Source organism: Tiliqua scincoides, chromosome 4, assembly GCF_035046505.1.
Source record: "Tiliqua scincoides isolate rTilSci1 chromosome 4, rTilSci1.hap2, whole genome shotgun sequence".
Classification (NCBI taxonomy): domain Eukaryota; kingdom Metazoa; phylum Chordata; class Lepidosauria; order Squamata; family Scincidae; genus Tiliqua; species Tiliqua scincoides.
In genome coordinates this window covers 69,063,754-69,072,328 of record NC_089824.1, presented here as the reverse complement: position 1 = coordinate 69,072,328, position 8,575 = coordinate 69,063,754, and the positions used below count along the sequence as shown (strand labels likewise).

Sequence of the window (8,575 nt, the reverse complement as noted above, 5' to 3'; positions counted from 1 at the left end):
TAATAAGTTGGACACAGGATTACCCCTCCCCCCAAATTTTGCAAGCACATTGTTCTTTTGTAGGTGAGTCACAGGAAGGGGGTGTACGTGCTGTTGATATATCATTTTCACAACCAGCTGCACACCTCACCCCTGTGTGAGCCTAAGAGGACATGCAGCAGTTTCCAGAACTCAGTAATTCGGTCTTTAGACGTCTTTAGTCACTTGGCAGAAGCTGACATGCACAAGCGATCTGCTAATGAATCAGCCCTATTAGTGGAATAATTTGTTTTGCAGGTGACTCATTTGGGGGCACGTAGACTTTCCCTGCGTTTTTCCAGAACTTTGTGCTGATGAGACAATAGTAGATCGTGTGTGCATTTAATATAGAACAGACCATTCTCCCGGCTGGGGGAAGACGTCAGCCTATACATCAGGGGTGGCATACACCAGGATCAGGAAGGGGATTCCCTGCGGTGACGCTCCAGCCCCAGTGGGTGCAAAGATCCCTCGCCGGCCAAAGGGCACTGGAAAGTTTGGAGCCCCGGCTTAGAGCTGGGCTGAGAGGGGGGCACAGACGCCCCCTCCCTGCTCGCCGGAGTGGAGCTGGCGCGGTGAATCATGTGCAGCCCTCTCCCGATTGCATTCAGCGCATGGTTTCACCTTCAGGTTCTGGTTTGCCTGTGTCCTTCTCCAGCCACATCACCTTTCGCAGGGGGGAGGAGGTAAGGCTTGGGGGGGGCTCGGAGGGGTCCGCTGGGGAGGGGTGCTGGGGAGGGGGGGCGAGGATCGGGGAATGGAGGGAGAGAGAGAGAGAGAGAGAGAGAGAGAGAGAGATGAGCATATTCTTCATACGCCCGTGGGAAAAACTTCGAGCTTCCAATTAATAGTTAATCTCGCTCCCTAATTGGAAGGACTTGGGCAGAAATGATAACTTTGAGCTGTTTGCCAGGAGAAAAGGGGGTGGTTTTGCGGGGGGGGAGCAGGGAGGTGCTCTTGGGTGGATTTCTGGACGATGTGAACCTTTTGGCTTTGTATACTTCGTCAAAGGCGGGGGGGAGGAGGAGGAGGAAGGAGACGAAACCCTGAATTTAATATTCATCCATTAAGACACACAAAGAGGCAATGTGTCTGCCTTGAACCTGGAATGCTTTGGGCTGCGATGAAGGTAAGGTGAGGATGGGTCTTCCAGCTTCTCCCAGCTTGGAGTAGCCACTTAATTAAGGCTGCAGTCCTAGCCACACTTTCCTGGGAGTAAGTCCCATGGAGCACAATAGGAGTTGCTTCTGAGTAGACATGCATCGGATTGTGCCCCAAGGGTGTTTTGCAGATTGTAGTGATTCGGTGGGGGCTTGAAATGCTTTTGTGCGCGATCTCCTCCCTCGCCACTTTTCTTTCTTTTTTGGTCACCCTCCGATTAAGCTGAATTAAAGGGCATAGTTTTATCAAAGAAAGTTGAGGGTTGCAGATGTTAAAACATTGATTCACCTAAAGAGGGGGAGAATGGGAGACCTTGAAGGGCAATAACCGTGGATGAGTCCTGCCCATTTGATGGCTATTGAATGTATAGAGAGAGAGAGAGAGAGGGAGGGAGGACTGGTGGGGGAATAAAGAGAGAAATAATGCAGACATTTTGTCCTATGAAACCCTCCTCCTGCTCTGCCCCCTCCCATCTCCACCCAAAATTAGCATACCAAATAGTTGCAACCGTCATTCGAATTAAGCTGTTCCTCCAAGTTGCAGAAACTTTGGAGGGATGAAAGTGAAGTTGTTAAAGAGTGGCGGAAGAGTGATTTGAAACAAGGCTTTGTAAGGTGGCAGGGAGAGGTTGCATCATCATCATCATCATCAACATCATTATTAAGAAACCGGTTAGCCTCTAGAAAATCTTTGCCCCTTGCTGGAGAAGTGTGAATGCTTGCTGGGGAGCATCGATCAACTCCAGGCACACTAGCAAGTATGTCCAAGGAATGTGCATTGTGTAGGGGGTCCAAATCCAATTCATTCCACGAAGCAGATATAAGCTTAAAAAAAAAGAAGACATTTGGACCCCCCCCCCCTCCCACGAAGATAGGCTTTCTTGGGAACCCTCCCTTGGTCTTTATCTAATCCAGATGCAACCCCTCCTACCCCCAACCTCCTCCCCCATATACCCCACAGTTACTGCCTTATTGTTAGTTTACATTTTTTTTTAAGGAGACTGGTGTAACCTGTGGAATTTGAAATGCAAATAAAAGCCTGTGTTAATTCGTTCTGTTGGGGCAGAACCAATCAGCATTTATAAAGTGGAAAAAGATTGAATGTCTTTGAAACCTTTGGGCGGATTCCTCCCCCCGCCCCATTAAAAAAAATGTATTGAATAGTGACGTCAATTCGTTTGGGAAAGCTCCCTTTGTGTATGTCTACATGCGTGTATGCGTGTTGTTGTTAATGTCTAAAAAGCGGGCATGGGAAGTGCTTACAGGAAAACAGATTACACGATTAACATCTGTTAACATGATCGTTTATCTCCAGCCAAAAATAGGTCAGTCCTTTCTTAAGGAAACATGATTGCCAGGCGCATGATTTAATAATGAAATTACACTAATGAGTTCATAAATTAGATAGAGTTGGGGAGCGTGCAGTTAGAATCCAAGGGGCCTGCCATTAAATCAGAAAATAAAAGAACCAAAAGGCACATGTACTAAATTCAGAGACTTTAGGAGATCAGTGTAAGGTCAAAGTCCCTTTGGAGAGAGCCACACAACTCCTTCTCTCACCTACCCTTCCCAGTCCCTTCCTCCTCCCTTCACAGCTATTAGTGTGTTCCAGCCTCTGGCTCTAGCATTTTCTTCTCCCACAGAAGCACTGCATGAATATTTTCCATCTCCAGTGCTATTGGTTCAGGAGACCAACTCCTTCCATGGAAATGGACGTTTGCTTCCAAAGCTATGTGCTCTGTGTGTGTGTGTGTGTGATTAGTGAGTCCATGGCAAAGAAGAATGGGCAACACCGATGCAAAGTAGCCTTGTTTTGCCTGGCGCTGCCTTCTTGCCAGGATTGGCAGGTCTACCCGCCAATCGCCAGCTCCTACTGCTGACTGTGTTTGCATTGCAACTGTACGTTGCAGCCACCGAAGCACTGTGTGCCCTTGTGTGTTTTCTAGATGCATTGCTGGGATACGTCACTATCTCTATAGGTAAACGAATACCTCCGCCTCAGCCCCTCCATCTGCTGTGAGCCAAAATCCAGTTCTTGGGACTGGAAGTCAAATCATGAATAGAGTTATCATAAGGAGGTGGTTTGGTTTCAGATATCAAGTTGAGACCTGCTGAAACCGAGGAAGTATAAAATGATCTATGGGTGTAGTTTAACAATGTGGCAGACTTGCTTATCGGGGGCGGGGGGGAGAGGTGGCATGCATCCAAAAATTACACCCATTTCACTCCAATAATGCGATTATTTATATCTCTCAAGAGTGATTGCTATAAAAGGATTTTTTGTGAAGGGGAAAAAAAAATAAATGGCCTGCAGAATTGCATTGAATCCATAACACAATAGATGGTGTGTGTGTAGATGTACGTGTGGTGTTGCTGGTGCATGTGAATTCTTCATGGCTTCCGAAGGATACTGCTGTACAGTACTGTAAAACAGAAAAAGTGACTTCCTTTTTCCAGTGAATAAGGCAATATTTCCTGGATTCTTTCAGCGTTAATTTTTTTTTTTTAATCTCATTTTTAAAAACAAAAGATAAAAGTTCATCTTAGTAAATTCTTGAATGTCAAACTTAACTGTCCTGGCACAACAGAAGTACTGTTGACCAACGTGTTACATGAATGCTATGAATAATGGTCATTGCTGGGCCTGTACAATAAGCACATTCACTTGGTGAATGGCGGTCATGGGCCTTGTCCGATTTTGTCCTTAGGAAAGTCTTCCTTTTGTGACTTTGCCCCTCCTCCTATCCATATGAGAATTGATTCTGGGATTGTATGGGGAACATACTGGCTGTTAGCATATTGATCATTGGGATTGACAGAGATCTCTGTGCTTCCAAGGGCAAATTGTTGATTGCTTGGATGCTTTCATGTTGCATCTCCAATGAATGGGTGGGATGGACAATTAAAGGACTAAATGCAACCTTTTGTGCAGAAGCCAACTACCCACTTCACTTTGAAGACTGTCAGAAGGATTCCTTGTTAAAGAGAAACCCCAGTATGGTCAAAAGGGAGTTCCTTTATGCTTTGGCCTGGTGCCACATTCTTTATTTCATAGCTGCTGCTCTAAATGAGTTAACTACCAAAGAGTTTTTCATTAACTCACTTGGCAGCCTTATATTTAACTTTTTTTTAAAATGAAGCATAACTCAAAGAGGACCAAACCCAGTAGCACTCTACTGTTCAGTGAAACAGTTTTAGAACCAGATTTCCCCCCCCCCCCCACTCTTGTGCCCTATGCCTCCTTTGCCCATCCTAACTTGGGGTCAGGTTCAGGGATGGGGGTGGAATTTCTGTGGATATTTCAAAAGCTTATTGCAATAGGCAAGCAGTCAGGATAGTGTTATTTTTCCACCATTTGAGCTTTAGTATCACCCCTCCTCTGGCTTTGATTTTTTTTCAGGATTGTAGTCATTGTTAGGCAAAATGGTTACAAAGCACAGTATTATAAAATAAATTAGAGGGACAGCTGTGTCCTCACTTGCCCATGAAGCATATTGGGTGAACTTGGGCTAATCACCATCTCTCAGTTGAGCCTATCTCACATGGTTGTTGTGAGGGGGAAAGGGGAAGTACCATGTAAACAACCCTGAGCAACTGGGTGGGATAAAAATATAATTAACAGCAATTGCAAAAGCAGCTTTTTTGCCATATGATATCAGCAGCAGGCTTTGGTCAGGGGTTTCAATCTATTATTACACCAACATGTTTGCTTACTTAGAAGTAAGCCTAAGTTTGCAGTCCCATGTGTGCATCCCTGGGAATGACTTCTAAGTAAATTGTACATACAATTTAGTCTACATAGGTCCTTTTTGCATTTCCGAGACCTGCAGTGCAAAAGTAGCATCCATTCTAGAATGTATGTTCCATTTAAGAATGTCTCTGTTGCTTTTTGGGCCAAATTCCTAGAAGAAGTGCAAGAGACTTTTGAAGGACAGCCCGATCTTCTACATGAGAGTTATTTCTGAATGAACCTGTGTCGGACTGCAGGCATCGTGTCATGCGCGAGGGTGCCTCCTGACAACACTGTGGTGCTCATAACTGGCAAACATAGTGGAGCTAGTTTGTGGCACTGTCAGATGGTGCGATGTGCAATTGTGAAGCATAATGGTGTCAGGAGTGCCACTGCAGCCTGATATCAGCAGGGGCATTGTAACACTCTTTGTGGCAGTGTCAGGTTTTATTATATGCCAGGAGCGCAATTAATTATCCCAGAAGTAGTTTTTAAAAAAGGCTCTGGATGCTAAAAGTAAAATTATCCTTACAGAAGAGAGATTTTGAATTGGGTTTGTAGCTGAAAGGCTACTGTGTTTGAAGGCAGCGGCGGGGGGGGGAGAACTGTACCTGTGAGGGAAGAGAGTGAAGCCCCTCTGGTCTCCCTGCAACAGCTTGTTGCTGTGCATTAGTCCAGAGGAGGGAGGAGGCAGCAGAGAGGAGGAGAGGGAGGAGTTGAGCTCTCAGTTGTTTTCTCCCCCTTTTCATGTAGCTGGAAACGTCACACAGCCATGTAACTGTAACACAAGAAGTGAAAGAGGCAGAGAGAACAGGGACAGTTCAACTTCGAACCCTGAACAAAGGCAAAAAGGATTTGTCCGGGTTCTATCAAGAAGCAGTGTAGGTGGGCAAAGGCTACCATCAGTGAAGATCAAGTCAGGCTCAGTTTCTAGAAGAGGAGGAGAAGCCGCTCAGGAGATTATAGCTCTGCCCTATTGGATTATGTGGGGCTCTGGCTGAAGCACAGTGGCTTGGAAGGTAATTGCTTTCTATTTTCAACTTCAGTTTGTTATTGTTGAAAGGAAGGGAGAAAGGGAGTGTTGCAAGGCGTGAGCCCCACAGTCATTGCATAATTATTAAAGGGGGGGGGAGAAAACACCCTGGGTATAATGGGTGGATGTGAAAGACAAATATGTGTGATGCACAGGCATTAAAAAAAATATCCAAATGGTGTGAGATTTCTCCCCCCCCCCCGCCCCATTGGTAAGCTTTTTTGGGAGAGAGAGTGAGTGAGTGAACTGAGGAATGGGGTTAAAGGGGAAGATCATCTCTCAAGTCTGGAAGAGAAGAAACTTTAGTAGAAATCCAGATGTATTTCTTGGGTGTGAGATGAATGTTGTGCCATTCTGCATAACAAAGGGAAAAGACTGGGACCTGAATTTCAGTGCTCTTGAGTCCCTTGTTCTTGGGTCTGTGGAATCTTCTTAACCCAAATTTGGATGAGTTCAACTCCGAATCAGAAGAAAAACACAACAGTGTCTTGTTGGATCTGATTCATTGGGGAAGGAAGGTATGCAGAGAGCATTCTTAAAAACTTAAAAGGAATCTCAAAGTTGAAGACAAGGTCTTAAATTGTTAAGGATCAAACGCCCCACGAAACACAGATATCTTCTGCTGTGTAATCAACAGCTGCATTAAAACGTGGAACAATTTCCAGGAAAGGTTGGTTTCACCAATGATCAAGTGTCTTAATACAAAAAAAGCAACAATAAAACACCCTGCAACTCGGTCCACAGAATGAAATGTCACTCTGAAAGGTAAATATTTTATCAACTAGGTGAATATTAGTTTTTCCAGGTATAATTCGTATGTGTGTGGGGAGAAGAGAAGTTTGTTTTGCAAGGTCACTGCCTTTTCTGTCAGTATACTGTACATTTAACTGGAACCTTTCATAATCTGGGAGAAGATGTGCTGCTACTTGGTAGATGTATAATTGAATGTGTCAAATTGATAGGAGAAAGGAGATAGACCTTATATGAGGATTTTGTATTAAAACTGGAGATGGGGTTTGCATTCTGGTGTAATTAGTACTGCAGCTCCGTTATCCAAGGAGACATCTTTAGTTTCACAAGAGTAACTGCCATAGCCATCTTGAGCAAGCCCTGAGTAATAAAGTGATTTTCAGTTCTGCTTGTTTCAGTTTGAGCCATTGATATATTAGGCATATATTTGTTTAGACTTTAGGTAGTATAAGGGTTGCATCTCATAATCCTCTCCTGCAATCATTTGCAGGGTTAGTTATTCTAGGAAGTGCTCGTCGCCAATAGTTTAAAAAAACAAACAAAACCAAGTGTATAAATGTTTGATTAGATTACATTTCATACACAATTCTGAAGAACATTTAAATCTCCAATGCAAAATTGATGACAAATGAATATGTTCTTAAAACTCTCTCTGGCACAGGCTGAACATGGCAGCCCTGCCAGCTCAGACCAAAGGTTCTTCAGGCCTAGCCCCCTGTTGCCAACAGATGCCCCGAGACCTTAAGACAGTAGCTCTTCTCCCTGGTTGCCTCCCAGCCACTGGTATTTAGTGACATATGGCCTTTGAGCAGGGAAGTGCCACACAGCTATCATGTCTAATGGCCGCGGATAGACCTGGCCTCCCTGAATTTGTCTAATTCCCTTTCGAAGCTTTCGAAGCTGGTGGGGCTGATCACCACATCTTGTGAGCAGCAAATTATGCCTTGTGAATTAATAGTCAAGGTAGTGTTTATATACCACAATAGTAGTGATAATTTTAAAAAATGCCACGGGTAATTGCCTAATGTGTTTAGAAGCTGAGCCTAACCTTTTCAATTAGGAACAGTCTCATTTATCTGTCTGTTCTTAAAAGTATGTTTGATTCTTGAAATCATTTGCAACATTGATCTGTTAGGAATATAATAACCCAGTAACATAACTAGTCTGAGTCCTGTGTCAGGTGGAGAGGTATGCCAAGTGGGCTTCAAGTGTCATGTCATGTAATATATTTACAGAATTAAAGTGTTTTCAGTTTGAGTAATTTTACATTTCCAAGTGGTAGAATAAAAGCCAGATTCCAAGTTCTTGGGAGGCTTGGGGGGCAGTCTTGCAACTTTTCGCGGTCTTTATTTTTCTGGATATTTATATACTGCCTTTCTATCTCCTAAGAGGCCCACACAGGTCCTGTTTGTCCCAATAAGGCTGCAATCGTATCCACCCTTACTCAAAAGAAAGCTCCATTGAAAGTTGCTATTTTGTCTGAGTGAAGGTGCGAATGATGGGCTGCAAAGCATATTTTCAATGGAACCCTAAGCATGTTTATAAAAGCAACAGTGCAATCCTAACTTACGCTGGCCAGCCAACTTGTGCTGCATTCAGTGCATGTTTGGGGCCAGAATCAGCGCAACCTGAGGAAAGGGGAAAACTCTCCCCCTACTCTGTGTTGCGTTGGCCCAAATGATGCAGGAAGTGGCACAAATCTGAGTAGACCGGAGCAGACAGAGGCTGCTCTTCACCACTTGGGTGGCAGGGTCAAGAACTGGTATAACAACCAGATTGTGGTTCTACCTCCCGCTTGCCACACTCCTGCCCCTGGGAATGCCCACTGCCTGTCCTCCCCCCACTCCGTAACACCTTCCCTCCCGCCCTTCCCAGACCCCTGCA

At 44.6% G+C, this 8,575-nt stretch overlaps 1 protein-coding gene across 4 annotated transcripts in view; it reads left to right on the top strand.

Annotated features, from left to right (window-relative positions):
* The first annotated feature begins 636 nt into the window (after positions 1–636).
* ZNF516 (zinc finger protein 516) overlaps positions 637–8,575 on the top strand; it is a 154,892-nt gene continuing 146,953 nt past the window's right edge. For 2 of the 4 annotated variants that reach the window (XM_066626114.1, XM_066626117.1), the window contains exon 1: positions 637–704. The gene's annotated coding sequence lies outside the window, so the exon portion shown is untranslated. Of the gene's footprint in view, positions 705–1,112; positions 1,148–5,725; positions 5,928–8,575 lie in introns of those variants that run through there. The other 2 variants (XM_066626116.1, XM_066626115.1) reach the window with 2 other exon arrangements.